The 15,259-nt window shown below is 42.6% G+C and overlaps 1 protein-coding gene across 1 annotated transcript in view; it reads right to left on the minus strand.

The window, feature by feature from the left end:
• Positions 1-10,067, minus strand: part of KCNMB2 (potassium calcium-activated channel subfamily M regulatory beta subunit 2) — a 276,413-nt gene extending 266,346 nt beyond the window's left edge. Inside the window, exon 1 of the mRNA XM_087725214.1 lies at positions 10,027-10,067. The gene's annotated coding sequence lies outside the window, so the exon portion shown is untranslated. The remainder of the gene's footprint in view (positions 1-10,026) is intronic.
• Between the last annotated feature and the right edge of the window lie 5,192 nt (positions 10,068-15,259).

The following is a 15,259-nucleotide window of genomic DNA, read 5'->3' on the forward strand; positions in this document are numbered from 1 at the left end:
GTGAAATGAGAGCTGGAAACCATTGGCCCATGGATGAGCAAGCTCTGGATATAATAGGTCATGCCACTTTGGCTCCCTTGCAGGGCAAGCTAAGACAGGCTGCAGAGTTATAGAGCAGATTAATGCAGACTTCCAGTGAAGGATGTTTCATAAATCTGCAGCACTTACCTGTATTTTTTGGAGTATAAGATGCACCGGCGTATAAGACGCAGCAAGAGTTTGAAGAGGCAAATTTTTAAAAAAGGTTTTGCACTCTGCAGACACCATTTTTTGGTGAAAAAGCGCCTGGTATTTTTTGTCAAAAAATGGGCATGATAGCCTTTAGGAGGCTTATAGAATGTGCCTGGGGCAAAATTGAGCAAAAATCAGCCCGTTTTTCACTCATTTCTGCTCTCCCCAGCCCCCAGGAACACTCTGAAAACTTCCTAGAGGCTCTACAAGGCCAGTTTTGCGAAGGGGGCGGCATTTCAGGAGGCAAAAAAAATCTGTATTCAGTCTATAAGACCAGATTTTTCAGCCTCTTTTTTGAGGGGAAAAAGGTGCGTCTTATACTCCGAAAAATATGGTACATTAATGAAAGATTTGGGGAGCCTTTTACAAGTCTTGAAAGGGACGAGTTTCAGAGTCGTCAAAGCGGCAAGAATTAGCAGCGTTTTAGACATTCTCTTTGCTATTTATGAACTAAAGACGTTCAATATCCTTCAGGCCTCTCCAGAGATGCTTGCTTCAAGCAATTCACTCCTTAATCTTATGGATACTTAGAATAGCCTTTTTTTCTTTCAGGATCAGGAACCTCTACATCCTTTTAAAGCATGGAGAGTCCTACTAGTTAATGTGATCATTTGGGAGATCAGTGCCCACATCTATGCACACAGTTGCTTTCGTTTGCAAAAATGCAAACTCTCACAAATATTTTTTCCCTTTTCATATAGATCCAGCTAGGACCCCTACATGGCTGCATAGGAATGTAGAAGGTATTAAAAAAAAAAAAAACCACCCGCTCTAAACTCCATTTTGTCAGCTGCCCCAGAACCGCAAACCCTGGTGGTTCTACACAAACTTTCTTTCCAATCAGCCTCCATTTTATTTCCAGTGTCTTTCTCCCATGCTTGGAACTGAACCAAAATTTAAACACAAACTTCCAACACAACTTCTATCTTGTCCCTCTCTCCCCCATGCAGTCTTGAGTAAGGTCATCGGGTAGAAGAAGGAGACAAGAAGTTTTTTCTCCTTCTTCCCAGTGATCCATTAGCAATTATAAGAGCCGAGGTGACGCAGTGGTTAAATGCAGCACTGCAGGCTACTTCAGCTGACTGCAGTTCTGCAGTTCGGCTGTTCAAATCTCACCGGCTCAGAGTTGACTCAGCCTTCCATCCTTCCGAGGTGGGTAAAATGAGGACATGGATTGTTGTTGGGGGCAATATGCTGACTCTGTAAACCACTTAGAGAGGGCTGAAAGCCCTATGAAGCGGTATATAAGTCTAACTGCTATTGCTAACTGCTATAATAGCACTTAGACTTATATAACGCTTTGCAGTGCTTTACAGCCCTCTCTAAGCGGTTTACAGAGTCAGCCTATTACCCCGCAACCATCTGTGTCCTCATTTTACCCATCTTGGAAGGATGGAAGACTGAACCAACCAGTGATACTTGAACTGCCAAACTGTAGGCAGCAACTAGTCATCAGAAGTAGCCTGCAGTACCGCATTCGAGGTGGTATGTTCCAGAGCCGAGGTGGCGCAGTGGTTAAATGCAGCACTGCAGGCTACTGCTAGATCAGCAGTTCAGCGGTTCAAATCTCACCGGCTCAGGGTTGACTCAGCCTTCCATCCTTCCAAGGTGGGTAAAATGAGGACCCAGATTGTTGGGGGCAATATGCTGACTCTCTGTAAACCGCTTAGAGAGGGCTGAAAGCCCTATGAAGCGGTATATAAGTCTACTGCTATTGCTATTGCTATTCTAACCACTGTGCCACTGTGGTTCATTGCAGACCGTTGGGCAAATCAGACGGTCTTTCAGTAATAGATTACATATTGTTCTGCCCTACATGGCACAGGGGTCATTGAGAAAAGAGGATGGGGATGCCCATGGCTCTGCAGCTGATGGTGGCTCCTGTGGTCCAGATTGTCCATGCATATAATTCAACCATGTGTCAACCCTGGTGTAATACTCTAAAAGTGCTTTTCCAAAAGGCAAACTGGAATTTGGGTTTTTTTTTACCTTGAAAAGGTTTCACTTCTCGTCGCAGAAGCTTCCTCAATTCTGGGGAATTGAATGGTTTATATCAGGGGTAATATTCACTTACCTTCCCTAAAGGTTTGCAAATGTGAGCGCATGTGCTAGCTTCGCCGCATCTGTGCATATGCTCATCCTTCTACGCATGTGCTTTGGCTAAAAAAAAAGGCCTAAATGGGATGCCATAGAGCTGGGGTGGGTGGGCATGACACAATTTCAGCTACCGGTTTGAGTGAATCGATCCGAATCGGCAGAACACCACCTCTGGTTTATATTCTTTGCAGTCATCTCTCTGCGGTTGTTAGCTCTCTAAGAATTGTTGAGGACAATTGATGAAAGGTTTATAGGTGTCCTCAAAGTCACCTGAATCAGGGTTCAAGAGGATATGGAGCTCTTCTTGCAACTACTGAAAGGACTGTGTTGTAAACAGAAGTGGGGCGATAGGCCGTTCTTAAAATCTAAGATTAATGGTGATCTGCCACAGATGGGAAAACACCCAACTAAATTCCTCCTCTGCCCCCCGCAACCCTTGCCGTCCCAAATTTACAACCCCTTCTACATTTCTGAACAATTTTATGTTCCAGATAAAAGTGCAGCATATGCAGTTTTACATTTTTAAAGTCACTTAAATCATAGCACTATCCTGAGTGGAGCCGAGTTTCTTTCTGCGAGCATTGCGCTAAATAGATAAGGAAAAGCACCGTTTTAAGACAGAGAAGAATAATCATGCAAAAATAACCAGATTGAGCATTGGGGTGAAGCAATACGTATCCATCCCAACAGGGGTGGTATACGCTCACCTTCCCTACAGGTTGGCAAATGTGAGCACGTGGGCCACCTCTGCGCATTCTGTGGGTGTGGCTTTGTGGGCGTGGCAGGGGAAGGATATTGCAAAATCCTCATTCCTGGTAAAATCGACCACCAGCTAGCCTCGCCTACCCCACCCCGTCCTATATATTATCTTCCCTTTGCCGTGCGATCCATACTATCCAGCTAATTTCCGTGCCTTATCTGCTCTGCTTACTAAAGCATGCCACCCATTCACCCTCCGTCTCAGGTCGGGGCACAGCAACATGCTATTCCCTTGCTCCAGCCTTACCCCGGATCTTCCGCCCACTTGCTGCCCGCCTGTCAGCCTCTGTTTCGCTACTTGCTTTCGGCTGCCATTGAAACAGGGAGGGGGAGGCCTGGTATTTGGGAAGGGAAGTTTTAATTACAGGACAGATTGTGTAAAGGGAGTTTTGTTCTCACCCTCTACTGCACATCCTGGAGACAGTGATGGGAACTGCCAAGGCCAACTGTCCTGCATACCAACCTGATGATGCTTTTTGAAGATGGAACTCACATGACCCCCGAGGGATTTTCAGATTGGACTAGGGATGGGGTTACCAGGGGGAGGGGGTTGGGTCCAGTGGTGGGATTCAAATAATTTATCAACAGGTTCTCTGCCCTAATGACCAGCTGGGTAGGCGTGGCTCAGTAGTCATGTGACTGGGTGGGCATGGTCAACTCAACGTTGCTCACATCGATGGGCACTTTGCCTTAGCTGTTACAATGTAATAAGGGTTAACTGGAGAGGCAGTTTCTGTAAGCAGGTCAATAAAGATTAGGCTAGAAACAACACCAGAATGTTTCCTTCCTTCCTTCCTTCCTTCCTTCCTTCCTTCCTTCCTTCCTTCCTTCCTTCCTTCCTTCCTTCCTTCCTTCCTTCCTTCTTTCCTTCCTTCCTTACAGGATTAGCCCTGTAAAGTGGAAAAAACAAAAGGAGATTTATTCCAACAACCCATTCTCTGAACTGCTTAGAAAGTTGACAACCAGTTCTCCCGAATAGGTGCGAACCAGCTGAATCCCACCACTGGTTGGGTCACATATTGATATCTATGATTTCACGCGCTTTTGCCTCAGATCTTGCTTTGCTTAGCTGCTATCTTTTCATAACCAGTAAAAGTACTCTTAATGGAGTTAAGTGGTTTCTTTCTTGGTTGCTGAGGGAGACTGGCTTGACACCGCCTCAGCCAAGTTGGGGAATGTATCATTCCCTGGCTCCAGCCTTGCCCTGGGCCTCCAGCATTCAACATGGCTGCTGCTTCTCTGTGCTGTGCGCTTTCTGGATGGGACTTAGAGGAAAGCGGCGGCTCACAGCTGCTAAATTGCACAAGAGACACTCTCTCTCCCAGCAAGAGCAGAAACGGAGAGAATAGCAATAGCAGTTAGACTTATATACCGCTTCATAGGGCTTTCAGCCCTCTCTAAGCGGTTTACAGAGTCAGCATATTGCCCCCAACAACAATCCGGGTCCTCATTTTACCCACTTCGGAAGGATGGAAGGCTGAGTCAACCCTGAGCCGGTGAGATTTGAACAGCCGAACTGCAGAACTGCAGTCAGCTGAAGTAGCCTGCAGTGCTGCATTTAACCACTGCACCACCTCAGCTCTTCAGAAGCAGCCACTACCCCAGAGAACAAAGATGGAGAGGATCAGGCTCCAAAAGGCTGACGTTCTCCGTGTGGCGGAAGCCGCACATATGCAGAAGCTGTGTGGGTGGGTGCATGTCAGAGGTGGGTTCCTACCAGTTCACACCTATTTGGTAGAACCGGTTCGTCAAATCTACCGGACCAGTTAGAAGAGGTTTCCACCAGTGGACCCGGAAAGCAGGTCACACTTACAGAAGAGGTTCCAAATTTTTTTGAAACCCACCACTGCTAAAGGGTTAGGGGTGCAAGGATCTTGAACTTGACACCTTTAAGACTTGCATGCTTCAATGCCAGAGTTTCTGAATAGCTACTTGGACCGACTTAAGTGCTAATTCATAATTTCATATCCGGTCACATGGGTGGCAAGCCACTCCCACAAAGGAGGCCACACCCACAGAGTAGGTTCAAACAATTTTTGAAACCCACCACTGGTGCATGTGCATGCACTCACATTTTTTGCAAACCGGTTGTTAAATGGGTTGAATCCCACCACTGCCTGTACCATAAATGCAATATAGAAAAAACAATGTTGCTTCCTGAAACAACTGCTCTGCTTTGATGCCATGTGACCGCCATGGCTGATGGTTCTAAACTTTCAAGCATAATGAAAAAGGGACTCCAATTAAGAACTATAACCTTGGCTCGATTTGGCTTTTTTTGGACTTGGCTCTTTTGAAAGAGGGAGACATCCCTTGGCTTTGCATTTCATGCCCTTAACTTGCATTTCCTAATATTCTACATTAAATCAAGAGGCAATTGTCCTTCCACAGTAACCTTTTCAAATCAAGTAATAGAATTTTCTACCCTAAGAAAAAACACACACAAAGAAGTCCTCGGTGTATTTTAAATGAAAAAAAAAACATAAATATTTTCATGCATATTTCTGGAAAGAATGTATAGGTTGATGCGAATGGGTAACATAATAGAAGTAAGGGGGAACAGGACGGGACACAAGCAAACTTGGACTGCAAATATCAATACAATACAATAACAGAGTTGGAAGGGACCTTGGCGGTCTTCTAGTCCAACCCCCTGCTTAGGCAGGAAATCCTATACCGTTCCAGACAAATGGGTACCCAACATCTTAAAGAGTTCCAGTCTTGGGGCATTCACAACTTCTAGAGACAAGTTGTTCCAATGATTAATTGTTCTAACTGTCAGGAAATTTCTCCTTAGTTCTAAGTTGCTTCTCTCCTTGATTAGTTTCCACCCACTGCTTCTTGTTCTATTCTCAGGTGCCTTGGAGAATAGTTCGATTCCCTCTTCTTTGTGGTGACCCCTGAGAGATTGGAACACTTCTATCATGTCTCCCTAGTCCTTCTTTTCATTAAACTAGACATACCCAGTTCCTGCAACCGTTCTTCATATGTTTTAGCCTCCAGTCCCCTAATCCTCTTTGTTGCTTTTCTCTGCACTCTTTCTAGAGTCTCCACATCTTTTCTACATCGTGATGACCAAAACTGAATGCAGTATTCCAAGTGTGGCCTTACCAAGGCATTATAAAGTGGTATAAACTCAACTGCTTTCTTAATTGGATCCCTTCAAAAGATTTATTTAAAGCCAAAATGCTTTGATCATTTATACGGCTCTCTAAATGGTCTTAGAGGGTAGGTGTTTTGTTTAGCTTTCCTTTCCTTTGTTTGCTTGTTCAGCTGCTTGCAAGTTCAAGTTTGCCTGGCTTTGGCTAATCAATCTAACAGGCTAATTAAGTTAAGTACCCTGCTTGTTATGCACAGGGCTGTTCTCTGACTTCTTTGGAAATCCTATCCCAGCCAAGCCAGATCAGATAAGAGAACTGCTGAATTACTCCCCTTTTCCCAGTCTTTTCTTCCCTACAAATTTATAACAGGCAAGGCCAGCAAAGTCAAAAGAGATAAGAATCCCCATGCATGCTTAAGCAACTTTCTTAACCTATTTGCATCAAGCCAATAAAGTTATATCATCTCTCTTGCCAGAATTACAGAGGGTTAATTGGCCTTTTACACCTCTCCCAGATACTGACTTTAACAGACTTCAGCCTATAAACCAGCAGCTGCCTATTAAATATATATATATTTGGGCATACCAGGGGTTGTGACACTAAATAGCAATAGCAATAGCAGTAGACTTATATACCGCTTCATAGGCCTTTCAGGCCTCTCTAAGCGGTTTACAGAGAGTCAGCATATTGCCCCCAACAATCTGGGTCCTCATTTTACCCACCTCGGAAGGATGGAAGGCTGAGTCAACCCTGAGCCGGTGAGATTTGAACCGCTGACCTGCTGATCTAGCAGTAGCCTGCAGTGCTGCATTTAACCACTGCGCCACCTTGGCTCTTGAAATAAATACATACCTATTTCCCCGGCTCAGCTGATAAAGGAGGAGAACCTTTTGGCTTAGTGGTTATCAGAACTGCCTAATATGTAATACAGCATAGGTTCAAATCCCAGTAAAGGTATGGCTAGGGATGAGAGCTAAATAGCTTGAAATAGATCTATACAGTCTCCCTTTATTTATTTATCAGCACAAATACAACACAAATGTAACAAAGGCAACAGTAAAAATATTGGCTTTCTGTCTGGATGGTCTCTTGTGATGATTCTTCATAGGTTTTAGTCTCCAGTCCCCTAATTATCTTTGTTGCTCTTCTCTGCACTTTTTCTAGAGTCTCCACATCTTTTCTACATCGTGGTGACCAAAACAAAATGCAGTATTCCAAGTGTGGCCTTACCAAGGCATTATAAAGTGGTATTAACACTTCACCTGATCTTGATTTTATCCTTCTGTTTATGCAGCCTAGAACTGTGTTGGCTTTTTTGGCAGCTGCTGCACACGGCTGGCTCATATTCAAATGATTGTCCACTAGGACTCCAAGATCCCTCTCACAGTCACCACTATTGACCAACGTACCACATATACTGATCCTGTGCAGTTATAACATGAGGTTTGGATAACAAAATATCTGCAAGAAAACAACTATGCACAGAGAGCACCAAGGACCTTTTAATTACTTGTATTCTGTTCTATGTTCCCCTTTTCCCCTTTTGAGTTGTTCGCTGCCCTGAGTCCCTCCCGGAGAAGGGCGGCATACAAATAATAAAATTCAATTCAATTCAATTCAAATCAGCACCTATTACCAACTAAGACTTCTCATGGATTCCTAAAAGATGGACAATCCAAAAATAACTTGTGTGATTATTTTGTAAGTGTAATTTACAAATGGTAGCTTCCTTTATAAATAGATGCAATCCAGGTAGGACTTCCCATAGGTAAGCACAGTCAGACTATATACAAATATTCATTTATGAAGATTAGGTGGATGAGATTTGATATTACCATATTTTTTGGAGTATAAGATATATTTTTTTCCCTCAAAAAAGAGGGAAAAGAGGCTGAAAATCTGGGTGTGTCTTATACAGTGAATACAGCACTTTTTGCCTCCCGAAACCCCGCTCCCTTCACCAAAATGGCCATGCATAGCCTTTAGGAGCCTTGCAGAGTGCTCCTGGGGGCTGGGGAGGGCAGAAATGAGTGAAAAACGGGCTGTTTTTTGCTCAATTTTGGGCCCCCAGCCCCAAGGAGCACTCTATAAGCCTCCTAAAGACTATTTATGCCCATTTTTGGACAAAAAATGGGCCCGTTTTCACAAAAATTTGGCAGCTTTTTGCTCAATTTTGCGCCCCCCCCCCCCAGCCGCCCAGGAGGACTCTACAAGTCTCCTAAAGGCCATTCACGAAAATCGGGCCATTTTTGCGAGGTGTGCAGAGTGCAAAAACTTTTTTTATTTGCCTCTTCGAAATCTTGGTGCATCTTATACTCCCATGCGTCTTATACTCCGAAAAATATGGTAGCTTTTGCCTACCTTGACTGCAAGATATTTTTGGATTGTAATTCTGGGAGACGAATAGAGATTTCTTATACAAAATCAGACGTATTCTTTTTTTTTTTAAAGCACAAATTATAGCAAGATAACCATAACAATTAAAGAGGCATAAACATGACAGCAGGTTATATGACAGGATATACCAGGGGTTGGCAACCAGTCACTTAAAAGAACACATGAGCCTTTTATGAGATTTCACTAATCTAACAGTAGCATGTTATGAGATCCAAGCATTACTTGATAAAGACTAATTATTTTTAATATTGTAAAAATACATTTAATTTTAATTTGGGAGATTATGAATGTCATGGGGAAGTACAAATAGTCCTTGACTTACGATCACAATGTTGCCCAAAATTTTGTTGCTAAACAAGACAAGATCATTTTATGATCTTTCTTGCTACAGTTTTTAAGTGAATACTGCAGTTGTGATGTTAGTAACACAGTTGTTAGTTCACTTACTAACTCAACTGGCTTTGCTTGTCAGAAGGTTGCAAAAGTTGTTTACGTGACCCAGGAATACTGCAACCATCATACGAGTTGCAGTGGCGCAGTGGTTAGAATGCACCATTGCACGGCCAACTCTGCCAACTGCCAGCAGTTTGATCCTGACTGGCTCAAGGTTGATTCAGCCTTCCTTCCTTTTGAGGTCAATAAAATGAGGAACCAGATTGTTGGGGGAAATATGTTGACTCTCTAAACCATTTAGAGAGGGTTGTAAAGCAATAAAAAGGTAAAGGTTCCCCTCACACATATGTGCTAGCCGTTCCCGACTCTAGAGGGCGGTACTCATCTCTGTTTCAAAGCTGAAGAGCCAGCACTGTCCAAAGAGGTCTCTGTGGTCATGTGGCCAGCATGACTAAATGCTGAACACTGTTCCCTTCCCACCAAAGGTGATCCCTATTTTTCTACTTGCATTTTTACATGCTTTCAAACTGCTAGGTTGGCAGAAGCTGGGACAAGTAACGGGAGCTCACTCTGTTATGCGGCGCTAGGGATTCGAACTGCCAAATTGTAGATCTTTCTGATCGCCAAGCTCAGCATCTTAGCCACTGAGCCACCCTTCTGTAAAGCAATATGGAGCGGTATATAAGTTTAACTGCTATTGTTATAAATATATGCCAGTTGCCAAGTGTTCAAATTTTGAGCATATGACCACAGGGATTCTGCAACAATAGTATGAAAAATGGTCATAGGTCACTTTTTTTTCAGTGCCATTGTAACTTCAAACTGTCATTAAACAAATAGTTGTAAGTCGAGGACTGCCTGTCTTGATAATGGATATACTGCTGACCCCTAGGATATACCTGGAAGTTCATTCCTTCCCAGAAAATGTTTCTTTTCTCTAGGAAAAGCTGAATCTTCCATGCCCTGCAGGAAGTCACTCCAATGCTGTATTTTCTCCCCCTGACCCAAATCAAAGTATTGCTTTCATCCCGTGACCGTTTACACTTACAGTTCATTATTCAGGGTTTGGTAAAGTTCACTCTCTTCAGTGTCTCTGCAGAGAGAAAACAATAAATAATACATGTAAATGACTAGTTCTTCGGATTGTGATAATCGATTCCAAAGGATTTGGATCCAGAAAATCTTGAGAGAAAATTCCACACGTAAATGAGGTTTACAAAAACAGTGGAAGTGGTTTGCCTCATATTAGGAAAAAGCCCGTATTCAAGAGATAATGATATTTTGATCGGCATCATAATGCTGGAAAGAACCTCAGTCACAGGTCTTCTAGTCCAACCCAGGATAACTTATTCCATCCTGGACAGTCTATTCTTGAAGACGTCCAGCAATGGAGAACTCACAACTTCAGGATGCAAGCTATTCCATCAATTAATTAGGTACTGGTAAAGGTTCCCCTCGCACGTATGTGCTAGTCGTTTCTGACTCTAGGGGGCAGTGCTCATCTCTGTTTCAAAGCCGAAGAGGCAGCACTGTCCGAAGACGTCTCTGTGGTCATGGAATATTGAGTCAACCTTGAGCTGGTGAGGATCGCACTTCTGGCAGTGAGCAGTGAGTTAGCCTGTACTATTGCATTCTAATCACTAAATTCTATCCTAATTTTTATCTAATCCTCAGACTTTAAATCCAACCCAGATGAAGAACGGAAAACAACAGAGTTTAATCAGTGCCTGGCCTAACTAAAATTAAAAGATTAAAAGCAAAACCTTAACATAGCCACAAGTTTAACAACTTGTGGGTGCAAACTATTCACTCAAGATGTTTTAGATTTAATGGGGAAGCATGAACTTAGGTTAGACTTTAAGGACAAGTCTAGTTGAAGGATAACTTCTTCCTAAGTGTTTGGATCTGCTTTCTCAGTGAATCAAGGTAATTCTGATTTATGTATAGCTACTATCAGAGGTGGGGGACACAGTGCCTCAGTGGCTAAGACACTGAGCTTGCCAATTAGAAAGATCAGCAGTTTGGTGGTTTGAATCCCTAGTGCTGCGTAACGGAGTGAGCTCCCATTATTTGTCCCAGCTTCTGCCAACCTAGCAGTTCAAAAGCATGTAAAAATGTAAGTAGAAAAATAGGAACCACCTTTGGTGGGAAGGGAACAGCGTTCTGTGCACCTTCGGCATTTAGTCATGCCGGCCACATGGCCACGGAGACATCTTTGGACAGCGCTGGCTCTTCAGCTTTGAAACACAGATGAGCACCGCCCCCTAGTGTCGGAAACGACTAGCACATATGTGCGAGGGGAACCTTTACCTTTACTATCAGAGGTATGGCTGGTAAATATGGAGACATTAGTCCTTTCTAGTAAGCTTTTGGGCTTGAAAATTCTTTGCCCTGGAAGATTTGGCTGAATTTCCCTCTTGAAATTTAGACATCCAACAGTAGCTGTGCTTCTAAAGCTTACTGGATTGATTCAGCATTAAAGCACGATCAAGCTGATTAATACGTTTTAATATAGCTAAATCCCAGCATGTTATGCCCATTTCGTATAAGACATTTGCTTCTTGCTTGGAGGGCCGCCAGGACAAATATAGATTATTATTTTTTGTCATTAGATATTCAAGCCTGTTACAGATAAATAGCAGTTATCTCCCTTTTCTTTAAAAAAATAAATAAAGGATTCCTGATTCTTTGAAGAGCTATATAGCTGCAAGAGAATGTGCGAAATCTGCCATCTTTAGCTGGCCAGATGACAAGAATGCAAATTTCAGTGCATACCCCACTCTAAACATGCCAAAGATAAAACCTTAAATCTCAAAGCAAGTGCATTTCCTCTGTGCCCAACGGATGAATTAAAAAAAAAAATCAAAGTCAGGCTTAACCCAATGGAAAACACTGGAAGGCTTGAAGATAATCACCTGTTTCATATATAAAAGTCCTACTTTTTTAAACTTGATTTTTTTAATACAAGTAGTCTTGACGTAGAGCAGTTCATTTGGTGACGGTTCAAAATCACAGCGGCACTGAAAAAAAGTGACTTATGACCATTTTTCACAGTTACGAGCTTTCTAGCATCCCCGTGATCACGTGATCAAAATTCAGATGCTTGGCAACTGGTTCATACTTAGAACCCTTGCTGGGTCCCAAGGTCATGTGATCACCTTTTGCAACCTTCTGATAGGCAAAGTCAACAGAGAAGGCAGAGTCACTCAGCAGCCATATTACTAACTCATACACTCAGTGATTCACTTAACAACTGTGGGAAGAAAGGTCATAAAATGCGACAAAACCCACTTAACAAATGTCTTGCTTAACAATAGAAATTTTGGGCTCAATTGTGCTCATAAGCCGAAGGCTACCTGTACCCTGATTTGCAATAGAATATAGAAAAGGGCAACTTCTAGAAATGTTGAAAAGATGCTTTTTTTTCATGAGGTAACTGACTTGTATTTTTCTTTGAAGATGTTTCGCTTCTCATCCAAGAAGCTTCTTCAGCTGTGACAGGAGAGTGGGGAGTGGAAGGATTTATACTCCTTGCAGACAGCTGGTCATTTGCATCCTCTTAGAGGGCCGATGAAGCACTTAGAGGTTTATCTGTGTCTTCAGGGTCACCTGTGTAAGTGCTCCTGCTTCCTGTAGTCTACAAGGATTTTTTCCCCCCCTCTGGAAATCCATTCCTTATTCCCACACCATTCAAAAGGTGTTCATCCCAAATTGTATAGCTAAAAGTTCCCCACTATCCTGTCAGAGCTGAAGAAGCTTCTTGGATGAGAAGCGAAATGTCTTCAAAAAAGAAGAAGAAGAAGAAGAAGAAGGAGAAGGAGAAGGAGAAGGAGAAGGAGAAGGAGAAGGAGAAGGAGAAGGAGAAGGAGAAGGAGAAGGAGAAGGAGAAGGAGAAGGAGAAGAAGAAGAAGAAGAAGAAGAAGAAGAAGAAGAAGAAGAAGAAGAAGAAGAAGAAGAAGAAGAAGAAGAAGAAGAAGAAGAAGAAGAAGAAAGTCCAGTTGCCTCCTGAAAAAAGCCCCTTTGGGACAACCATAACCTGAATGACTAAGAATCTCTACAGACTTCCAGAAACGTTGCTAATCAAAGCATGAATATTTACATTAAAAATGATTCCAAATAGACATTTGAAGTAGCTGGCACATGGGGATAATAAGTTTAGCTGGAACAGAACCCAAGTAATATATAAAGCCTTGATAGTTGCGAATCTTTCCCCACAAAGCCTAGTACCATAACAATAGGGAGTCTCGGTACTTTATTATGGTCACTGAGTGGAATCACACAAGTTAACAGCTGAAGATGAAACAAAATGAAACCTTATAGCTTACGGCAAGACCATTGATACAATCAAAAGGTGTCTGGTTTTACAAATAGCACAGCAAAACGCGGCCACCTCCGTAGAAACTCATTCATATTGGGCTGATGATGATAGCAGCACAGGAAATAAATGAAAATTTTATAGCAATAGCAATAGCAATAGCAATAGCAGTAGACTTATATACCGCTTCATAGGCCTTTCAGGCCTCTCTAAGCGGTTTACAGAGAGTCAGCATATTGCCCCCAACAATCTGGGTCCTCATTTTACCCACCTCGGAAGGATGGAAGGCTGAGTCAACCCTGAGCCGGTGAGATTTGAACCGCTGACCTGCTGATCTAGCAGTAGCCTGCAGTGCTGCATTTAACCACTGCGCCACCTTGGCTCAGGTACTTTGTTAAAAAAGAAGCGATAAGGCCAGACTCTTGCTTCTTTATAAAAATGCAGTATAGCTGGACACAAACTATAGATTCAATAAACTTTTCCCCACAAGGGCACACATCTGAGCTCATGAGGGGATATATATATATATATATATATATATATATATATATATATATATATATATATATATATATATATATATATATATATATATATATATATATATATATATATATATTAAAGTCACAACCCCTGGTATGCCCCAATTATGGGAGGAAGCTAACTGCTTCCATTCTCTGTCAATCGGCTTGTCAAAGAGTCCATCACAACAGAAACCCAATATTTTTACTGTTGCCTTTGTTATATTTGTGTTTTATTTGTGCTGATAAATAAATAAAGGGAGACTAGTATAGATCTATTTCAAGCTATTTAGCTCTCATCAGCTAGCCATACCCTTACTGGGATTCGAACCTGGGCTATATTACATACTAGGCAGACGTCTTAGCCATTAAGCCACAGGCTCTGATCCGTTATCAGCTGAGCCAGGGAGAAAGGTATATATTTAAATACTTGCAGGGCAGCTAACTCACTACTCACTGCCAGGAGTTCAATTCTCACCAAGCCCCAAGGTTGACTCAGCCTTCCAATCCTTCTGAAGCCAGCAAAATGAGGACTCAGATTGTTGGGGGCAAATAGGCGGACTCTTGTAAACTGCTTAGAGAAGTGATGGAGAACCTTTTCGGCACCATGTGTCCTACCTGGAATGTGTGCGCATGCACACTGGAGTGCTGAAAACCTGAACAGCAGCTGGCCGGTGCACATACACCTACCGGCCAACTTGTCTTTGGGTTTCTGGCACGTACATGCCTGCTTTTTTGGCCGTTTGGCTATTTTCATGCCATTTTTCCAGTTGTTTTTTGGACCATTTTCAGGCCATTTTCTGGTGCTCCAGTGCCTGCGAATACCAGCTGGTGATGGCACACATGTCCAGAAAGGGCTTTGCATGCCACCTCTGGCATGCGCACCATAGATTCGCCATCACGGGCTTAGAACGTGCCATAAAGCACTGTGAAGTGCTAATTCTAAGTGCTATTGCTATATCCGACACATCTTCCTTCTCCTATTTTCTCCACAGGGACATTTTGTGAGGTGAGTTAGCTGAGAGAGAGTGACTACCCCAAGAAAACTCAGCTGTCTTTCATGGCTAAGGTAGTCCTTAAATTTGCCATCTCCTGATTTCTAGCCTGGAGCTTTAAACACGAGAACAAACAGAACTTATTTAAGAATATTGGACTGCAAAAGCCATCATAGAAAAGACATTAAAGTGTGCTAAGAGGAATGTTCTGGGAAGTTAAGAGATAGTTATATAGCAGAGATATATTGCTAGCCTGAAAAAATAAGTAATGCACCCATAGAAATTAGAACTCCGAGGCAGACAGGTTCTTCAAAGAACAGTTTTATTGGGTAGATCATATTGACACAACTGGTGAAAGCCAACTCTAAAAGTTCCCGCAGCTTTCACCTAATTAAGAGTAAAAGTTTCCCCTTTCTCCCCAAGTCAATGGTCATACTGTCCAATCCAGGC

The sequence above is a fragment of the Thamnophis sirtalis genome, unplaced genomic scaffold, assembly GCF_051295495.1.
Source record: "Thamnophis sirtalis isolate CommonGarterSnake01/CBP01778 unplaced genomic scaffold, rThaSir2_p1.2 scaffold_11, whole genome shotgun sequence".
Classification (NCBI taxonomy): domain Eukaryota; kingdom Metazoa; phylum Chordata; class Lepidosauria; order Squamata; family Natricidae; genus Thamnophis; species Thamnophis sirtalis.